Below are 9,224 nucleotides of genomic sequence, written 5' to 3'. Positions count from 1 at the left end.
TGAAACACACAAGAATGGAAAAAGATGAAACTGTGACTTCAATCTTTCATTCAACTCTCCAAACCCTAATACATCGCTAGCCTCTTATATACATGAGGAGGCACAAGGGTACATCTTAACCTAAAGCTTAAGTTAGCACACGCCAACATCAAGTAGCTGGAATCGGTTCACGGTAAGGATAGGATGCTCTGATCTCCTCTGAGCTGGCTTCTCCGTACACAGAAGACGACAAGAGCTCAAGTTCTTCCTTTTACTCAGAACTGTATCAACGGCTAGTATTGAGACTTCAGTGGGCTTAACGGGCTTGTCAACATGTTTCTCAATCGGCCCAGATGCCATTACGAAACCTTCTGTACCAGCTGGAGTCTTTGAGGAAGATAGACTAATACACCCCCTCAAACTTGGAGTGGGCGGTAAAGACACGCCAAGTTTGCTGCGGAGCTTGAAAAACGGTTCCTGACTCAGAGATTTTGTGAAGACATCCACAAGCTGAAGGGAAGCAGGAATGTGCTTGACTTCCAATGATTTAGCTGCAACCCTCTCACGCACGTAGTGATAATCGATATCAAAATGTTTTGTTCGTTTGTAAAACATAGGATTAGCTGTGAGACAGACTGCAGATAAGTTATCACAGAGAAGTAGAGGAGTTCGTTGTTGCTGTAGCCCCATAATACGCAGAAGATTCTGTAACCAGACAATCTCAGATGCAGCAATAGACATAGTCCTATATTCTGCTTCAGTAGATGATTTTGAAACAGTGTCATGGCGCTTTGCAGACTAAGAGATGACGTTAGTACCAAGCAACGTACAGAAACCTCCAGTGGAGCGTCTTGTGTCCTTGCACCCAGCCCAGTCACTGTCGCTGTAGCAAAGCAGAGTAGAGTCTGAGTTAGCCTTGATAGATATGCCCATGTCCACAGTGCCTTTGACATAGCGCAGTATACGTTTTAATAGGCTGAAGTCTGACTGACTCGGTGCGTGCATTTTCTGACAAATGAAGTTCACAGCAAACTGGATGTCTGGCCTTGTCAGAGTAAGATACTGAAGCTTTCCCGCGAGGCTTCTGAAGTGTGAAGGGTCCGAGAACAGAACGTCTTGATCAGGAACTTTCTCAAGCTTCATGGGTAAAGGCGTACGCATGGGAGCACAATCACGGATGCCAGCAGTGATTAGAAGATCAGCTGCATATTTCTCTTGGTTCAAGAACATACCGTCTACGTAATGATTAACCTGAATACCAAGGAAGTAATGCAAAGGCCCCATGTCTTTCATGCGAAACTGTTTACCAAGTTGAAGTAGAAGAGTGTTCAGTAAGTCTTCATTGTTACCCGTTAGAATCATGTCATCAACATATAACAACAGATAGATGACATCAGATCCTTTGTGGTAAATGAACAAAGAGGGATCAGGGAAGCTGCATTGAAAACCAAAGGCTAGAAGGAAGTCACTGAACTTGTCAAACCAAGCACGTGGAGCTTGTTTAAGACCGTAAATTGCCTTCTTCAAGTGCCAGACATAATCAGGTCGTTCCAGGTCTTCAAATCCCGGTGGCTGCTTCATATAAACTGTCTCTTTGAGATCACCATGTAAGAAGGCATTTTGAACATCCAGTTGCCTCAGTGACCAACGTTTTGTGACGGCTACATGAAGAACTGTTCGGATAGTAGCTGTTCGAACAACGGGACTGAACGTCTCGAGAAAGTCAACCCCTTGTTCTTGTTGATTGCCTTTTGCGACCAAACGAGCTCTAAGACATCTTACTGTACCGTCAGCATTGATCTTCTTCTTGTAAACCCAACCACAACCAAGCGGATTCTGATTTTCTGCAGGAGGAACAAGCTCAAACGTCTCAGTCTCCACCATATTGTCAACCTCTGTACCCATTGCCTTTGTCCAACCAGGATGTTTCAATGCAGATTTGACAGACTTTGGCTCAGCATCAACATCTTTGACTGTAAACAAAGCATACTTCGGGTTCGGTTTTATTATCCCTGCACGAGCTCGTGTTGTCATCTGATGAACAGGTTGTTGGATCTCATCGTGAAGCTGAGGATCATCAATGATATTGTCCTCTGACTCACTCTCAGATACAACAGGTGAAGGAATAGGTGGAGGTGGTATAATGGCTTCTTGCGCGACAGGTTCCGGAAGAACTGGATCCTGAACTTCCATATGTGGACGACATCTCGGTGGTATCACTTCTTCGTGAGGAGTGGATGGAGTTACTGAGGTCTGATGATGCAGAGAAGCGTCTCTCCAGGCATTGATCAAAGGAGAAGAACTTTCTTTGTGATGATCACTGTATATGTCACCGAAATGAAAAGAGTTTTCATCAAAGAGGACATGTCTGCTGATGAAAATCTTGCCAGTAGGTGGATATAAACATCTATAACCTTTGTATTTCTCATTGTACCCGAGAAATACACAAGATAAAGACTTGGGATCAAACTTGTTTTGCATGTACGGACGCAGAGAGGGGTAACATTTACAGCCAAAGACTCTAAGAGCTGTATAGGTAGGCGGCTTTTGATGAATCATTTCATACGGGCTTTTGTTGTCTTGCAGCACCGAAGAAGGAAGAAGGTTAATCAGAAACGTTGCAGAGAAGAACGCTTCAACCCAGAGATGTTGAGGTACCTTCCCATGAAACATCATTGTTAAGCCGAGCTCTGTGAGATGACGATGTTTCCTCTCAGCAAGACCATTTTGCTGTGGAGTGTGGGGACATGAGATGAGTTGTTTGATTCCAGACGCAGCAAGATGACTCAAGAACTGGTTACTGATGAACTCACCCCCTCCATCACACTGAAACTCTCTGATTTTACTCTGAAATTGTGTCTCGACCAGTTGTTGAAAGCGTAGAAATATTGAGAAGAATTCAGATTTAAGACGCAGAGGATAGAACCAAGTAAATCTTGTATGATTATCAATCAAAATAACATAGTACTTGAACCCTTGAGTAGACACAACTGGACTGGGTCCCCACAAATCACAATAAATTCTTTGTAGAGGACCTGACGACACAAAATCTGAAGACATAAAGGGGAGCTTACTACTCTTCCCTAACTGACAAGACTCACAGACAGACGACACACTGGACTTATTGAAAACAATGGCTTTATTTCTTGAGAGTTGTTGAAGAATGTCCATATGAGGATGGCCTAGCCTGTGATGCCAAATCCCCATACTTGTTGCTTGCTGCCTGTTGGAATAGAAAGCTTGAAACCGAGCATCCTTCAACACATAAAGATCCTTATCCCGGTGGCCTTGTGTTAGAACCTGCTTTGTCAGTTTGTCCTTAACAAACACAGACTCATTATCAAAAGTCAACTCACAAGGATAGTCTGAAGTGAGCTTCGAGACAGAGAGCGAAGATTTTGTTATACCCGGACAAACTAAGACATTTTGAAGAGGCAAAATACTTGTTGGAGTTTGCAGATTCACAGAATCAACATGAGTGATTGGGAGGAAGTCTCCATTGCCCACTATCACCTGATCATCACCGAGATAAGGCTCCGAAGATTGCATTTGTGATCCATTGTTGGTAATGTGTGCAGAGACGCCAGAGTCTGGATACCATTCCTGACCACTTTGCTGTTGTTGATCAGACAACTTGACAGACGTGAGAGCTGTGTGAAGAGTCTCAGGAGACTGATAGTGCTGATCAAAACAATTGTAACACCGAGGAGCAGTGTGACCAAAACGTCCACAAATCTGACACTGAGGGCGTGAGTTGGAGCTTGTGCCTGTAAACTGTTGATGGAAACCACGACCACGAGTAGAGTATGATCCAGCACCACCGTTGTGTGAGAAGCCTCTCCCACGGTTATCACGGTTGTTGTAATAGCCACGACCTCTGTGAGAGTGCCCTCTGTCTGTATTGAACGCCACATGAGGAGAGACTTCTGGTGCTTGGTTGAAAGTTTTGAGCTTTTCATCAAAGTTCACCAACTTAAAAACTGCATCTTCATAACTCATTTCAGGAACTGAGTCCATTGAGTGTCAATAACAGTACAAATGGACTCATATTCTTTACCAAGACCACTTAACCCAGCATAAATCTTCTCTGGATCTGAGACAGGACATCCTATAGAGTCTAGTTGATCACAAACACTCTTAACTTCACCGAGATACTCTGCCATAGATCTCTGATTTTTCTTCATACCTTGGAGTTTTCTCTGAAGGTCGAGCTTGCGCGTAGCAGACACCCGATTGTACTTCTTCCCAAGACTGAACCACACTTCCTGAGCTGACTGGAGCCCATAAACAGATCGGAGAGCTTCTTCCGTAAGAGAACCAAAGAGCCAAGCCATAACCAGTTGGTCTTTGTGGAGCCATTTGACAAACTCAGGGTTTGCTTCCTCTGTAACTTCATCACCGTTTCTGACAGACACCGTTGGTGATGGTCGAGGAGAGGACCCGTTAATGAACCCGAGAAGAGACTGACTACAGAGGAATGACTCGAACTGAGTTTTCCACAAGAGATAGTTTGTAGAAGATAGTTTCAGAGTAACACATTGTGTAATACTGAGAGTTGAAAGAGACTCTTGAGTTTCAGCCATGGATCTACTAACTGAGCTCTGATACCATGTGAAACACACAAGAATGGAAAAAGATGAAACTGTAACTTCAATCTTTCATTCAACTCTCCAAACCCTAATACATCGCTAGCCTCTTATATACATGAGGAGGCACAAGGGTACATCTTAACCTAAAGCTTAAGTTAGCACACGCCAGCATCAAGTAGCTGGAATCGGTTCACGGTAAGGATCTCTGATCTCCTCTGAGCTGGCTTCTCCGTACACAGAAGACGACAAGAGCTCAAGTTCTTCCTTTTACTCAGAACTGTATCAATGGCTAGTATTGAGACTTCAGTGGGCTTAACGGGCTTGTCAACATGTTTCTCAATCGGCCCAGATGCCATTACGAAACCTTCTGTACCAGCTGGAGTCTTTGAGGAAGATAGACTAATAAATACCAAGAAGTCTTGTTTCAACTTGTGTAAGATTAGCCCCTGTTTCAGTTATTTAAAATGTAAAATGTATTTTAACATTTACTGTTTAAACAATAGTTGACAGAAAGAGTAAACAATCAAAAGCTAACCTGACGCATTTGAAGTCGGAGAAAAACAATGGTGAAAACTTGTTGTGATGTGCATTTCATGAACCTGTAAGTTTCAGGTCATAATCACTTCCACACTAATTTGATCCACTTCACACAGTCCGGTGATGAAAGAAAATACTCAAGTACCTTCTGATGATCATTCCAATGGTGGACGGTCTCTAGCAACCATACCTGATTCTTCAGGACCTGGCCAGATTGTATCATTTTTTGTTCAATCGTATAGCAAAGTTGCTGTGTAAATCCAGTTGACATGGACTGTGTTCGGGAGAAGTTGACAAGTGGTTCTGTTATGGTTGCTGCCGAAGAGAATCATCCATCTGGTGGTGATCTCCTTCCGCAAAATCCATCCATGGATAGTTCAGATGGTGAGAAACTCAAGTAGTGTTATATGTCCACATTGAGTTGGTTCTGAGTTATCATCATTAGAGGCAGAGGCTTATCACTCAAACCAGACGTGTTCTCCTCGCAAGACCAGTGCATCCTCAAATATTTCTTCTTCAGAGATCATTATTGACAGAGAGTCCACTAGCTATTCTGAATCATTCAAGTTCCAGTTCAATGGAGGCAAGAACTGTCTGCCAGTGAATACTGAAGAGCAGGTGAAAAATCTCCTTTCTAATCTATTTGCTACAAGAAATAAACACCATAGTTGCCTCATCCTTTGCGTTGTTTCTGCTTTCACAGGAAAAGAGCGAAGTGGCAAGTGAGCAGACAAGGTCAGAGTGACTTGTATTGTATAATATTATTCAAGTTTTAGAAAAGGGGTGTTATACCTGATGTAGAGTTAGTCAGAAGTGGCCAGTGACTTGTATTGTATAATATTATTCAAGTTTTAGAGAAGGGGTGTTATACCTGATGTAGAGTTAGTCAGAAGTGGCCTCTCTACTGCTGTTTTTTTTTTTTCAGGTATGATTTTGTACTCTCTATGTATCATATGAATTGTAAAATCGTTGAAGTTATGTTGAGTACTTATTTTTTGTTGTTGGCTTACACTTAGGCCACCAAGTACAAGGAGATTCCTTCGAGAGCATTGGGTTGAATATTACTGATGGGTTAGAAGTTAGTTTTAGTTGTGTATGCACTTCTTTTTGGTTTTGTCCTTTTGGATTTTGGAGGTTGGAAACGCGATTCTATGTTTGTTATACACATCATTCACAGACCAATGTTAGAGATTAGGTTACCAACTAATGTTGCATACACCATGTTGTTCAATAGAGAGAAAGTTTTGACTGTAAGAGAATGAAACATGTTGAGGTAACATCATTGGAAACATATGAAGATTATATCATCTGTACTTACCAGAAAGTTCCAAAGAGCAAAGCTTTCTCTTTACCCAACATATGAAGAGTAATTCAAAACTGAACCATGCTCATCTTCTTAGCCTTCTTGGTTACTGCAAAGAAGGTGGAGAAAGGATTCTGGTATATGTGTTTATGGCACATGCCTCACTGCACAACGATCTTCATGGAAAGAACAAGGCCTTGAAAGAGAAACTAGATTGGGTTAAACGAGTAACCATTGCTGTCCAAGCAGCTAGAGAAACACTACAAGAAAACAGCGGTATTCTGACGGACATTCCGACGGAAAATGAAATCCTCGGAATATCCCGAGGAATTTCCGAGGATATTCCGAGGAAACACAAAATTTGGTTTCCTCGGAATATACCGACGGAATTCCGAGAAAATATCAATCCGTCGGAATATTCTTATGGAATACCGAGGAAAAATGTATTCCTCGGAAAAAACCGATGAATTCTGAGGATATATTATAGCCGTTAGAGAGCCGTTGGAGAGCCGTTGGAAGATTTTAAAAATTCCGAGGAAATTCTGACGAACTAGCCGTTGGCGTCGGAATTCCGTCGGAATTTCCTCGGTCTGTCGGCAGGATTTCAACTATAAATACAAGCACACCTCTTCCTCTTCATTCACTCCATATCTTCATCCTCCCTCTCACTCTCTTTAAACACTAATTTGATTCATAAAAAACATGTCTTCTTCAAATTATTTTCGTTCTTGGATCGATCGACCTCATTTGATCCGAACACGAGATTGCTTACGGAAGAATACCAACGAGGTATAACCGAATTCATGGGGTTAGTTCACCGACAACTGGAAGCAAAAACAGGTATGTTAAGATGTCTTTGCTCTAATTGTAAAAATAGAAAGGTTATTAAAGAGTGGGATGTTTGGACTCATCTATATTTGAGTGAGTTTACACGAAGTTACAAAATTTGGTATCATCATGGGGAAACTGATTATGAACATGGTAGTACTAGCGAACCTCAGCCAGCGGTTAGATTAGAAGAACCAATTAGAACGGATGTAGATTATGATGTAGGTACTGAGCAGATTGTAAATGATCATTTTAGAGGGGAAGATTTACCCAATGCACAAGCTAGGAGATTTTATGATATGTTGGATGCTGGAAAGCAACCATTGTACGAAGGTTGCAGAGATGGTCATTTAGCTTTATCATCTGCTACAAGATTGATATGCATTAAAACAGATTATAATTTGGCTGAAGACTGTGTGGATGCGATTGCTGATTTTGTAAAAGGTATTCTACCCGAGGATAATGTAGCTCCTGGTTCATAGTACGAGGTTTAGAAACTCGTAGCTGGTCTTGGTTTATCGTATCAGGTAATAGATGTATGCAGCAACAACTGCATGATTTATTGGACGGCGGATGAACAGCGGGTTACATGCAAATTTTGTGGGAAGCCTCATTATAAAGATACGAGTGGAAGAGTTCCAGTGCCATATAAAAGGATGTGGTATTTGCCTTTGACGGAAAGGTTGCAGAGGTTGTATCTGTCTGAACGCACAGCGCAACCAATGAGATGGCATGCGGAGCACTCAACAGATGGTGAGATCAGACATCCTTCAGATGCAAAAGCGTGGAAGCATTTCCAATCAAAGTATCCCGACTTTGCGTATGAGAGAAGAAATGTCTACCTTGGATTATGTACTGATGGTTTCAGCCCGTTTGGCAAGAGTGGAAGACAGTATTCTCTATGGCCAGTCATTCTTACACCATACAACCTACCCCCAGACTTGTGCTTGCGACAAGAGTTTTTGTTTCTCTCGATTCTCGTTCCCGGACCAGAGCATCCTAAGAGATCACTTGATGTGTTTCTTCAGCCACTAATATATGAGTTGCAACAAATATGGGCTCAAGGTGCTGAAACATACGATGTTTCGTGTAAAGAAAACTTTCAAATGCGGGCAGTACTAATGTGGACAATAAGTGATTTTCCAGCATATGGTATGTTATCTGGATGGACAACGCATGGAAGGCTATCATGTCCATATTGTCAAGATAACACTAATGCTTTCCAACTAAAACACGGAAGGAAAACGTGTTGGTTTGACTGTCCAATGAGATTCCTACCACCTGATCATCCATATCGTAGGAGTAGGAATTTGTTTACGAAGAACAAGAGGGTGTTTGACAGTCCACCTCCGGAAATTTGTGGGAAAGATTTGAAGACACAACTAAGAGATTTTGGTGCAGAAAGGACGCCAGACGTCGGTGGACATGAGCGTTTTCCGGTAGATGCTGTTGGAGACATACATAACTGGCACAAAAAAAGTATTTTCTGGGATCTGCCATACTGGGAGGATCATCTGCTAAGGCATAATTTAGATGTCGTGCATATTGAGAAGAACTTTTTTGACAATCTCATGAACACGATCCTTAATGTTCAAGGTAAAACAAAGGATAATTTGAAGTCAAGACTGGATTTAATCGATATATGTGCTCGTTCAGAACTTCATGTTGATGAGAATGGTAGGGCTCCTTTTCCCATATACCGACTTGATGCAGAGGGAAAAGATGCGTTCTTTGATTGGATTTCAAACGATGTGGAATTTCTAGACGGTTACGCATCTAATTTGCATAACTGTATCGACAGAAAGGATGGAAGTTTACTGGCTTGAAAAGCCACGATTGTCATGTAATGATGCAGCGCCTCCTTCTGTTTGCCTTCAAGGAACTATTACCACGAAATGTTCATGAAGCAATTGCAGGGATAAGTGGTCTCTTCAGCGATTTATGCACGAGATCAGTGACTCTTGAAGGTATTGAAAATTTGAAGACTA

The 9,224-nt window shown here is 42.0% G+C and overlaps 1 pseudogene; it reads left to right on the top strand.

Moving 5' to 3' along the window:
• The first annotated feature begins 5,131 nt into the window (after window positions 1–5,131).
• Window positions 5,132–5,850, top strand: LOC106354349 (annotated as a pseudogene).
• Window positions 5,851–9,224: the final 3,374 nt, after the last annotated feature.

This window comes from Brassica napus, chromosome C6 (assembly GCF_020379485.1).
Source record: "Brassica napus cultivar Da-Ae chromosome C6, Da-Ae, whole genome shotgun sequence".
NCBI lineage: Eukaryota > Viridiplantae > Streptophyta > Magnoliopsida > Brassicales > Brassicaceae > Brassica > Brassica napus.
This window is presented reverse-complemented; position numbering and strand designations above follow the sequence as displayed.